This window comes from Callorhinchus milii, unplaced genomic scaffold (genome assembly GCF_018977255.1).
Source record: "Callorhinchus milii isolate IMCB2004 unplaced genomic scaffold, IMCB_Cmil_1.0 Scaffold4, whole genome shotgun sequence".
In the NCBI taxonomy this organism is placed as follows: domain Eukaryota; kingdom Metazoa; phylum Chordata; class Chondrichthyes; order Chimaeriformes; family Callorhinchidae; genus Callorhinchus; species Callorhinchus milii.
In genome coordinates this window covers 13,560,952-13,573,938 of record NW_024704745.1, presented here as the reverse complement: position 1 = coordinate 13,573,938, position 12,987 = coordinate 13,560,952, and the positions used below count along the sequence as shown (strand labels likewise).

The 12,987-nt window shown below is 39.0% G+C and overlaps 1 protein-coding gene and 1 non-coding gene across 5 annotated transcripts in view; one reads left to right on the top strand and one right to left on the bottom strand.

Moving 5' to 3' along the window:
* The window catches only part of stxbp5l (syntaxin binding protein 5L), a 191,449-nt gene that overhangs the window by 94,788 nt on the left and 83,674 nt on the right, over positions 1-12,987 (bottom strand). The gene's annotated exons all lie outside the window — the stretch shown is intronic.
* trnaa-ugc lies at positions 11,608-11,679 on the top strand. Its single transcript has one exon. It is a non-coding gene; the product is annotated as a tRNA-Ala (tRNA).

Here is a 12,987-nt window from a genome sequence, read left to right as displayed (position 1 = left end):
GAGAATTCTCTCATTTGTCCTGGCCAACAATCCTGTAAATATGAGTGTCCTTATTGATGTTAAGTGAGCCCTTGGAAAATCTGTAACAAAACAATGCAACATACCTGTAAATGACACTCTATATTTATACTAAAGTTAATCTTGATGTCAAAATCAGCTCATCATGTCCACCCTGGGTGGTGGTTTGGGAGATTTCTTTTTGAAAAAAATATAATTCCAAATAAATATCTACTAATCAAACAACATTTTTAAAATTTTTATAAATGTCGTGAAAATTACTGGTCTAGTGTTAGAAGCATGTTCCTCTGGCTTTATTAAAATAATTCCTGCATGGAGTACTTCTTGGTGGCAGGTTGACTGCAACAAACATTGACAAGTGTAATCTATTCCCACATTTCAAAGCATGCCTGTGTGCAGTTGATAACCAGAAACATTGGCAAGTGCAAAGTAGTGCCCAGCTGAGACGGTGCTCTGTTCTAGCTGAAGGCGGACAGCATAGAGGCAAAAGTAAGGAAAATTGCAAAGAGTGAAATTCAAATCAGCTATCATAAAGGAGGCTGTCTCCCACACAGTGGGAAAAAGCTAATTTCAAAATGCTAAGTTGTCACGAATATGTCATAGCGTCTCTCTCTATTAACAAAATCCCATTATCTGCACAGCTCATTGACAGTAGAACACATATGAAACAAATGTATTTTAAAACCAGATAATGCTCCTCTGTTGCCCTGGTGGGTTAAGCCAGCATGAGGCCATACTGATCAGAAAGGCTGCAAGTTTTAAACTCAGTATGTGTTCAGTCAGCTGATCTCACCTGTGTTAGCAACTGGGCTGCTAAAATGGGCCACAGAGCTCCTAGTCAGTATAAAATCAGGGCACTGATCACTGACTAGTCTGAGCGTCTGGCTGCAGTAATCCCCTTAGGTTTGAATAACCTACCAACAGTCAAGGCTCATGTATGAGTTATAGCCACTTGGGCAAGGTAATGGACAGTGGCCAGACAACTAGTAGGAAGAAAAAGGTGTAAATAGTACAAGAGAATTGATGAAAAGAATGTGTAACATTCCCCTTTGACAAACACCAGAAAGAATGATGGGTATACATGTTACATAGCCATCAAAATGGTGTTTGTGCCACGTTCAGCGTGACTGATAAACTAACCAATGTGATTGAAATCTCAGGAAAATGGAGCAAAAGGATTGACTACAGTCAAGAATCTTGAGTGCCTCCTCTAAAAGTAATTGAATTCTATCGTTCTCCATATTCAATACGGATTTCTGTTTTTTTTCTTTGTCTCCTCCTGCTTTCTCTCTCTCTTTCTCTCGCTTCTGACACGGACTTCTCACTCCAGTTCTTTGATGAAAATGAGTTCCCTGCTGACCCGCAGCACGATTCTAAAGTGGCGGATTATAAAGGGGATGATGGTAATGTGGGGGAGTATGAGGCTGAGTTGTCTTATAATGAGGACAAGGATGGTGATGGTGGGGAAGAAGACGTGTAAGGTCTGCTTAAGCCTTGTTTCCTTGATACTAAAGTTGTGTCTCAATCTGAGAACATGTTATCGACCGATTGTAATCCCCTCCCCCACCGCAAGCCACGAGGTCCAGTGGATTTTCAGTCAGGTTGAGTCTCCCTATTTAACTTTAGTATTTATCTACATGGTATTCGAGTCATCAGATATTAGCTTGCATAAAACCACTTTTCCGGGAGTAACAATCCCTTCAAAAATAATAATAATGAGAAAAATAATTTGGTCACTCAATTCACCACTGTTTGTGGGACACTGTTTTGCGCAATTGGCTGCCGCGTTTCACCCACAAAATATACAGTCAATTCGCTTTACAGTATATTCTGTGAAGACTTTGAGACGTCTTGAAGACTTGATAAGGAGCTGTAACAAATCAAGCATTATTATGAAAACAAAAATAGAAATCGCTGGGAAAACTCAGCAGGTCAGACAGCATCTATGGAGGAAGAAAAGTGAGTCAATGTTTTGGGTTGACGACCCTTCGTCAGAAGCATTATCTTGAGTTCTGACGAAGGGTTGTGGACCTGAAAGGTTGACTTACTTTCCTTTCTCCATAGATGCTGCCTCTATAGTGTTCCCAGCGACTTCTGTTTTTGTTTTCAGATTTCCAGCACCTGCAGGATTTTGTGTTTTGCAAGGATTATTATTATGCACTCAAAAAATACTATTACACTTTCAGATGCCATTACACTGTCTTGAAAAGAGAAAAGCATTTCTTACAAAATTCTGGAAAACACTCCTGCAGGTTAATTAGCTATACAAAAGACCCTGTTGGTGTACATGGCTGCTGTATTTCCCTCCATATAGGGTCACTACACTTGATTGTAATGACATATGAAATGTAGATGTTTTTACGTGATAAGATGTGATCAAAATGAAACTGTTTCTCACAGGTTTTGTTTGTACAAGAAACAGATATACCAGACCAAGACACAGGGTATATAAACATACATTATTGAAATTGCATCACAGATGGTATAAGGATCTTCAGTCTATTATCCCTAGACCCTTAGTGACTATCACAGTAAAAAATTAAAGTGGTACCCCTATATTATGCCACAGGTACATTTAACCAGTTCTTAGAACATTAATGTACAAAATAAACCCCTGCTGGGTTGGTCAAGCAAATGAATACTATATCTGTTTTCAAGCCTCCTAGATACCTCAGGAATTCCTGTGTGCAGAGCCAAATACCACTTAAAAATTGCAGTCCTTAGGGACAGTTTTACTGTCTGCTGGATCGAGACAATTATCTTTCTGTGGATCTGAGTAGACCAACTTGGGAACAATGGCTGCATGCAGGCTGAAAGTGTCATTTTTCGTAAATTAATGCTGAATAAAAATTATCTAATGCTTGTTAAAATACAACCACAGGAGTTCTATAGTTTTATGGTGAGTTTGGTTTTGACAAAAAGCATTGACATCCACTCTGAAATGTACGAGACATTTTTAGAAAAACTCAAAGCTGCAAGTTTTGCTGTTTTATAATAATAATCCGTACATTTGGTATAATGCCTTATCACGTCATTGACACATTTCAAAGTGTTTCACAGAGTATATTGCAAAGTGGATTGACTGTGTAATTTGTGGACGTTTTCCATGCACCAGACAGTACGAATAAACCAGGCAAAAAAATCTAAGGGACTTCAGAAGCTTCTCACTTTTTTAATAATTGTACTTGTACTTTTAGCATTATCCCAATGGGCCATGCAACTGAAAAGGTTAGGATCCCTTAAATGTACAAGTGCTAAATATGGTATTAAGGATTGCAATATAAAGGTCATTGCCAGCTACCAAAGACCTTGGAATGATGGATATAATTTAGCACTATTCTTTATTGGACAAACTTCAAGGAACCTGGCTATGAATTTTGATGGTAGATAGGAAGGTCACCTAGACTTTTGGAGATAACAAAAAATCTGTTCCAGAGATGAGATGGGATAAAAATGCAGTCCAGCATTCTTAAGGAAATAAACAGAAATGAGTATATAACCAACATGTTTAACACCTCCATAATCCATAAGATGCACTGGAGAACTGACCTTTTATTGTCATAAAACCGATAATCAAGAAAAGAATTACAGCATGAATCTGGAATTCACAGAACAGTTTATCCACCTTCCATTTTGGGCAGAATGTATTTTACAGGGCACTGATAAAGTTCACTGAAAAAGCATAGATTCCATAAGAGGCAGTCAGTGGGATTTTAGGAGGAATTGGCCCTATCTCAGAAATATTCTCAAATTCTATGAGAAAGTAATAACCACATTAATGGGCAAGAACTATTTACTCGTTATAGTTAATCGGAAAATATTTGATGGTCTTTGAATTGATGTTTTGAAGGTGATTAAAGAGCACCTAATGAATGGCATGCTACCCTGGAAATCTGCTTGGCTATAGAAAGCAGGTAACAATTTGGTAGGTTTTGCAGAAACTTTGAGGTTCCCTATTTACATTATTTATACATTGTATTGAGAGTACTTCTAGTCAAGATAACAAGATATCTGATTAAAATGGGAAAATATCTAGATCGACAACTGCTCAAAAGCACATTGTGTGCAATATAGATGTAAGTAAATAGGACTGTCGGCAAATTCCCTTACTTGATATCCACACATGGAATCTTTCTGGCAGGTTACACTGGATAGAAAACAGGAGTGGGAACCCTGGTTGATTATTCCCTCCCTATCCCACAGGCAATGAGACCAAATCTAGTGTCCTTGTAGCTTGTCAATTAACTCATCACAGATTTGCGTTAAATTTACTTTCCAAGTATGACTGACTCATAAAGGGACACAATAAGAATAGGTTTCCAGGCTCCTATTGTAAGTAAAATGGATTTTTTAACTGAAAAAACACATTTAAAAAAAAACTGCCCTGATGATAACAGAGCGCCCTATAGTCCTAAATAATCAACTTTATTACCCACCAACTTTTTTGTTGGTGGGTAATAAAGTTATTATTGACTAATGACTAATCAATCAAAAACTGTGGCTACACTTGTTTCCATTCCTGTACACTTGTTTCCATTCCTGTACATCTTACATAAATCTTTCTCAGCCTTTTTGCATTGAAGAGTCAGCTATCAGTGTAAAAACACATCCACTCTTGATTGTCTTTTTTATCCAAATACATAAATGAGGCACGATAAATTGAACCCAAAGGAAAACACTATCTGGTAGTCTGTTTCTGGGCAGATGTTCAAAGAATAATAATTAATTTATTATTTCTTGGGATTTTTAAAAAAAAATAGATCACCTTCTGAAACTACCAAAAGTCAATGCAACATGGCTATACCAGCAATAATGTTAAATTTTAGAAAATGTGCAGCTCAAAACAGTGTTCATTTTACCATTTGCCATCATCACAGCTGAACGTAAATGTATTTTCCCTCATAAAGTCAAAACTCTTAACAACTATCATATTTCAACTTGGATCCAAAGACTAGTACCAACAAAGAATAAAACATTCAGTTTACATTGGCTGATGAGAGCCAAATTTAATATTTAATGATACATTAAAGCATGGATATAAAGCTTTTGAGCAAAATGAATTCGCTCAAAAATGTAACTTAGGTGCTAGACATGCCTTTGTACATGTCCTGAATCATATTTTTAATTATGCTTCAACTGCTGTATTTGTGAGTGAGTAATTTAACTCAGAGAGATTCCCAAATGATTTCTAAACAAATTACCCTGTATCTTGATTAATGCGAAAGCAAAATGAGTCAGGTTTCTACACTGCACTGCAGAAAATTCCCAAAAGACAACCTGTGGAGTGACAACTTATGCTATGAGAGTATGAATCCTCCACAGAATGCTTTATACACAGTATTCTCCTATTTAATATCAATATTTGGAAATTACTAAAAAGGCCCAGTTTCTTCTAATTTTATTGTCAAAGATTTGTCCGATGCTCAAACATCCTGGGCAGGGTTCTGATGCTTTTTTTTTGGGGGGGGGGTTATTTTATAGTTCAGAATCAGCAGAGATTAGAACCAATTTTACATTATTAAATTAACGCTGTATCAGCTTTAAGATAATATAAAGCTTTAAATCAATTGCAGTCAATGCAAAAACACAGATGTGAATATGAAATTATGGTTTGACCCCTTATTGAAGAATACAATGAGCAAGCTGTAACTACCACAGCTAAAGAGCAAAAGATTAAGATGCAGTTCTAATCAGAGCTAGCTGTGATTTGGTAAATGAGTTAAGGTATTATTTACAGTACAAACATCCATGTGGGAATAATTACAACAGAATCACAAACATCAATAAATCATGTTTTGTCTGAGTAGTTAAAAATGTGATCAATACTTTTTCATTGTCAGTGCTTCTGACAAGGATTTTATTTTCATACCATATTAATAAACAATAGGATTTAAGTTGAAGCAGATGTCTGTCCACCAAAGCAAAAAAAAAAGCAGGGGACAATTTTCCTAAACAGTCTAAGAGCACTCCTGCAGTTGAATTATTTACTCCTTTATTATGAGCAATTCTACAATTGCAGTTTGAGAAAATGTTTATTCCTAAAAAGGAAGAAGATATCAATCCAGCACTTGGGAATTTAAATTTAACATCTGGGCATATAAATTCAGCACTCGATGATATGAAATGTACAGATCTGAAGACAACATGTAGGGATCTACAAAGTGCTGCACTTTATAGAGCTTGACATGCGTGCTAGAAACCTACTGTATAAATAGCTTTGCACTCTAGAGCCCATTATTCTAACAATTTGTGTGTTTCTCACTGAACCATTTTCCTTTCCAGAGACTGCAGGTCCACATTCAAAAAGAAAGTCTGGATTTTAGCCAAGTGAAATTTTCAACTAAGAATTAACAGGCATTGCAATATAACTAAATCACATTTAGTCAAATCACTTCAAGAAGAGTAATTCCTTAGAGTTTCTGGACTAGCAAAGTAGAGTGAGAACTATAGTGAATAAATTCAATACAGACAATTCAATTTATCTGTATATATAAAAAAAACTATTTGCAGTTTGGATATCCATCAACTGAAAATATAAAATGTAATTTGATAAAATAATAACTCTTCCATTTTGATTTAGTGCCTTTCATTTTGGGAGGATGTCTTAAAGCACTTCAACAACAACTTGCATTTATATAGCATCCCTCACGCAGGATAGCGTCCCAGTGGTGGAGCACAAAGCTGAACCGAGGGGAGGGAGAGGTAATCGTAGGCATGGTTGAATAGGAAGGTCTTCAGGGGTGACCTGAAGATGGAGAAGGAAGGGGAAAGGCTTCACAGGCAATGACTGTGCATCTTGTAGGTAAATGTGGCAGCCAATTTGGGCACAGCAATACCCTACAAACAGCCATGAAGTAAATGACCAGTTTAGTTAGTTGGTCTGCCACCAGGAGAAAATCCCTATTCTTTTTCAATAGTGCCAGTGCCCTGCGACATTCTCCTGACCTGAAAGGCGCTATACAAATGTAATTTCTTGTTGTTGCCATAGGATCTTTAATGTCCATATGAACAGGCAGACAGGACCTCAGTTTAATGTCTCATCTGAAGGACGATAGCTCCACTATAGTTCTCCACCAATTTCCTGAGCAATGGATTGGAGTATCAGCTTGGACCATGTGAGTTCAAAATCCTAACGTGAAGCTGGAACACACAATCTTGACTCAGAGGCGAGTGCTACTAACTGAACCAGGCTGACACACATATGTACTGATCCTTTGAATAAACTTGTCCTAAAGAATGCATCCAAAGCATAAACTGTACAGTAAAGGTAAATATTAGTCAAGGAAAGAAAGAATACCTTCATTGCACAGTTCTCATACCAGAAAGTTTAAATTGCATCCACCCTAGTTGGACAATCAAAAGGCAGGCTATTGCACAACGATAATTTTGAGTAATCCACGCCGCAAAATGCGCAAATAAAAATGATATTCAGTGGGTCCATCCATGGGTAACTGCTACTACATGAAGGGATTGGCAATCCGGACACCAATCACGGTTCAACATTGTTAAAACATTCCCTTCTTGTCTGCCTTGGAACTGACCAATACTTTGACTCATGTGGAGTATAAACAGTGTCATGGACTAGTTGGGCTGAACACCCTGTTTCTGTTCTGTACATTCTGTTCATTCTTTGCAAACTTTTTAAAAACACTTCTATATTGTTAATATCATTCATGGCAAAAGATCAGCTATATGCACGTCATCACACAACCAACTTTTAAACTAACCATTCATAAGAGACTACTGACACTGTTTTGGGAAAATGCCAAAGCTCTACTTCTTCACTGCAACTTTGAAACATGTTTGAGGTCCACTTTCAGACTACCAATTACTCATACAACTAAAGAACATCCATCAGGTCGAGTGTTGGAGGGCAGCTGACATGTGTGTAACTCACAGCATGAACTCACTTTACGTTTCAATGCAGATAAGTGAACAAGTAGATCATCAGCCTAATTATTCTAATGGTTACCTTGATGGACAAAAATGCTGAGTCATGAGTCATGTCCCAGTATCCTTTTAAATCAGCAATTCTTTATGTAGGATATCCTTTCACTACATTTCTGGAGGATTCTATGCAAAGAATGGATACTAACCATTCATAAGAGACTACTGACTCTGTTTTGGGAGAATGCCAAAACTCTAGTTCGTAGATATATCATATCAATACATATATCTCCTAAAAGGAGGAGCTAACATCTGCTTGCCAACAAATTTTAGAAAATCGCATTAAATATTTAAAATCTCTACACAAATCAAACAGAACAGCGAGTGTGAGTGAATAATAGTTTAACACCAGATGGATCTGGGCTCTCTCCGGACTGTTAAGTGTCTGAGATCAGATTACTAATACTCATACTTGAGGCTAAAAATCCAACCTTCACAAACTTGAAGTCATTGCATCTTTGAAGACAGTTTAGGACTGCACAAATATTCTCTCTAATTTTTGGTACAAGCAACTGGACTGCCCTTGGGATGAATTGGGTGAGCATTTTGGAAGGATGAGATCAAATGGGCCGAAGGTCTTCTTCGTCTTGGGAGATCTTGGGATTACTGTGGCTGATGGATACACCTATCTTGCTGAAGGAAGTCCAAACAACTACAAATTCCATACAAACAATATGCAAACATGGTTTCCGGAATTTCATTCTGAAACTGCCACTACTGCTTCTCAGCATGATTCACTGTCCCAGATGTGATGACATCATGCTGGACATAGAGAACTTATCTCACCTTGGAGAAGGATAACGACCTTTGTAAAATGTGCCATATAGATCGATTACTGGTAAATTCTCAAGATTTCTATTTAATATTAATGACTGTCATCATAACACTGCATCTGTGATTATCTGTGCCTTGTTTATTCAACATAGATTGTGCACAAGGCAGAAGAAAGGTAGGATCTCTGTTTAATTTCTTATCTGACAACATTTCTATCAATGCAGTAAATTCACAGCATGATATTCCATTGTTATCTTGGTCTATGATCCGGGCTTGGGAGAAGTTTGGAGGATGAATCCACAAACTTATGAACCAGAAGCAAGAATGCTTGATCAGCCATGATCTTAAATGGTGGAACAGACTTGAAGCCATCATCACTCTAGTCACAAACATCATAAATCTCTCCTTGTCCACTGGCACCGTTCCCACCCCTTTAAAAACATCTGCCTTTCCCCATCTTTGCAACATTGCACACCGAGGTCGCCGAGACCCTCATACATGCATTCATAACATCCAAGTTCGATTACGCAAATTCCCTGCTTGTCTACCTCTCCAACTCCTCCCTGCAGATCATCCAGAACTCTGCAGCCCGTGTCCTCTCTGACATCAGACTCCGTGACCCTACCACCCCCATCCTTGCCCAACTCCACTGGTTTCCCGTTACACAGAGGATACAGTACTCACCTTCAAAGCCCTCCATGGCTTTGCTCCCCCCTACCTCTGCAACCTTCTAACTCACTACCAACCTGTCCACTCCCTCAGCTCAGCGGGCTCCAGCCTGCTTCACGTCCCCTGCCTCGCCCCCTCCACCACTGGCAGGCGGGCCTTCTGTCTCTGACTCCACCCTCTGGAACTCCATCCCGCAGTCCCTCCATCTCACCCCCTCCCTTGCCTCCTTCAAGACCCGTCTCAAGACCCTCCTCTTTGACCATACCTTCGGTCACCCTCCCCTTTTCTTAACAAGATCCTTTTGTATTACAGTGGAACTTCATCAACTAAAGTCAGGGTTTCTGCCTTCATTGTGACTGAAAATCAAGGTTCTACTGTAATAGGAAACAGGATGTTAAACAAATGTTACCCTGGTTCAGCAATCAAATTTTACCAGAATCTTGAACATTGTGGGATGATTAGAAATCTTGTTAATATGGAATAGTGATGCAGAAATCAAATGATGTTTCACATGTTGGTAAAACATACATTCCCTATGATTTACAGCAGCATATTTATCTAGATTATCATATATTATCTCTTCTTTTCTGAATAAAACTGCACAGTTAACAAAATGAAATTATCAAATGATATATCATTACCTTCATTATATATTACAAATGTTTCGAAAAATGTACTGAGCAATTTAATCAAGGCAAAAAACACTGGTGTTATTCAGAATATTATTATACAGTGATTATACTCCACATAAACCACCTGCTTTCTTAATCTTCTATCCCCTCCCATGCATGGTATGTACACGTGATTTATCAAAAATAGATCATCTAAACAAGACTAAGATTAATAAACTAGACAGAAGGCAAGAAATCAAAATGAAGTCAGAAGTAACCTCAGAGTGAAAAATACTTTTTTAATCTCAAGGAATTCTAGGAACTACTGAAGAAAAAGCTAACATGGCAGACTGAGAATATTACATTTGTAGTGTAAACTCCAATCACATACATAATACAAAATATTTCCTTTGTGTACAATGTATTTCTGTGCAGGTCACACAGCAAATAAAAATGACTGTGATCAGGCCCTGCGTGAACATCAACTTAGAAATTTAAAATGAACAGATGCCCAAGCAATGTTGTTTTCATTTCTGCTCAGCTGTGACCCCATTTACCTGGCTTTTCCACTGATATCCACTTTGCAATGGGAGCTTAAGACATACACAACACATTTATTAATCTTGAGTGTTATATTGATATTATTTAAAAGAAAATATTAATTTGCATACATGCAAGTACACAAGTGCAGCATTTCTTTGAAATGATACTACAATACTCATCCTTTTCCTATATGCATAGGAAAAATATTACTTCAGGTGTCAATAACAACCTTCAAAATATTAGTTTTCTTTTATGTTCAGGACAATTAGAGGACATAAATTAAATCAATGTTGCTCTCTTTGGCATTGAAAGAAGAAGTCCTGCTTTTTCATTTCTTTCTAATTTTACATGTTTGTTTGTTTGCTATCTGATATTTATTGTCTAATCCTAGCATTTCCTAGTCTATTTTTTTCATGAACTAAATAATGTCCTCTGCAACATTTCTAATGAACATTTATCTTTTATGCATTCTGCTAAAGTGACTAAACTAACTTGGTTGCTTTCTGCTGACAATCTCACTAACTTTGGGATGCTTGGCTTTCTCACAGAGGTCTATAAAATTTTTAATGGGATTGTAAAAGTAAACCCAGATCAATACTTTAGGATGCACCAAGACAGAGAAACAAGAGGACATAGATTTAGAGTGGTAAAGGTGACGTTGAGGACAGATACCTGGACGTTTTTCTTTATGCAGAGGATAATCAACAACTGAATCAGGTTGCCAGAAAGGAGGTATAGGCCAGGATACTGGCATAATTTAAAAAGCAGCTTGATGCTGTGACAGAAGAATGGCAGGCTGTGTGTTCTGCAAGGATGAGCTGAAGGGCTTTCTTCAACAAAACTAATCTCGTGATCTTGTTCTCTCATGCTTTGTTGTAGTATATTAATTCTACTATGAAGCTATCCTTATAAAACCTACATTTTGTGCTTAGTTAAGCACATATTTTGGTTGGTCAAATTTGCTAAAATCATTTGCAACTTCTTTCCTAATATTAAACTCACAGGCAATCCCACAGTAGCTCAATGGAGTTCTGTAGCTCAATGGAGTCCTGTAGCTCAGTGGTTAGAGTGCTCGCTTTGCAAGCGAGAGACCTGGGTTCGATTCCCAGCAGGGTGAAACCTTGGGCAAGTTTCCTTACTCCACACGCCTGATAATAATCCCTCAAGAAAAAAAACAATAAATTGGTCGCTTCAATCCACGACTGTTTGTGGGACACTGCTGTGCACAATTGGCTGCTGCATTTCGCCCACAAATATACGGTCAATTCACTTTACAGTCTATTCTGTGGAGTGCTTTGAGACGTCACGTCAGCGCCTCCGCACCTCAGGCGCCGACACCATCAGCATCCAAGGCTGCACTCTCCACCTCTCAAAGCCAGTCAGGAACCTCGGCGTTTTGTTTGACCCTGAGCTGTCCTTTCTCCCTCACATCCGCACCACAACTGGCACCGCCTTCCATCACCTCCGGAACATCGCCAGACTACGCATTACCTCACCCCTCACGCTGCTGAAACCCTGGTCCACGCCTTTGTCACCTCAAGGCTGGACTATGGGAACTCTCTCCTCGCCGGCCTTCCCGGCACCTCCCTCCACAAGCTGCAGGTCATTCAGAACTCTGCAGCTCGTGTACTGTCCCGCACCAGGCTTCGCGATCACATCACTCCCACCCTCGCTCGCCTCCACTGGCTCCCCATCCCCCAGAGGATTGATTTCAAGATCCTCATCCTCACCTACAAGGCCATTCACGGCCTTGCTCCCTCCTACCTCTCCACCTACTATCCCCCTACCTACCTGCCCGTACCCTCCGTTCCTCCGGCTCCGGTCTGCTCCACGTCCACCGCCCCAACCGCCCTACCATCGGTGGTCGGGCCTTCAGCCTCTCAGCCCCCAGGCTCTGGAACTCTATCCCCCAGTGCCTTCGCCTTGCTTCCTCCCTCTCCTCCTTCAAGGCCGGTCTCAAAACCTTTCTCTTTGACCGAGCCTCCCTCCCTTCCCTCCCCTCACCCTGACCATTTCCCCCTGCTCGGGTCCTGACCCAACTGTGCAGCGCCTTGGGACGTCCTCCTGACGTGAAAGGCGCTTTATAAATGGAATCTTGTTGTTGTTGTTGTAGAAGACGTGAAAAGCGCTTCATCAAATGCAAGGATTATTATTATTATTATTATTATTATTAATTATTTTGGTACATTTAACAGCTCTCCGTGTATTTTGTCAACCCATGTTGTATCCATTACTACTGAAAAAAACTTTGAAAATCACTGCTGTCCGACGTATTAAATAATCTATTTCACAGTTTTGTCAAGATCACTTTCGTCCACCAGACACTTAGATTTACACAGGTCGTCCCCATGTACCACTTTTATGTGAATTTAAGTGATTTGAGATAGTTTGTGCTAACAACCACTTATCAGACCAGCTGATGCAA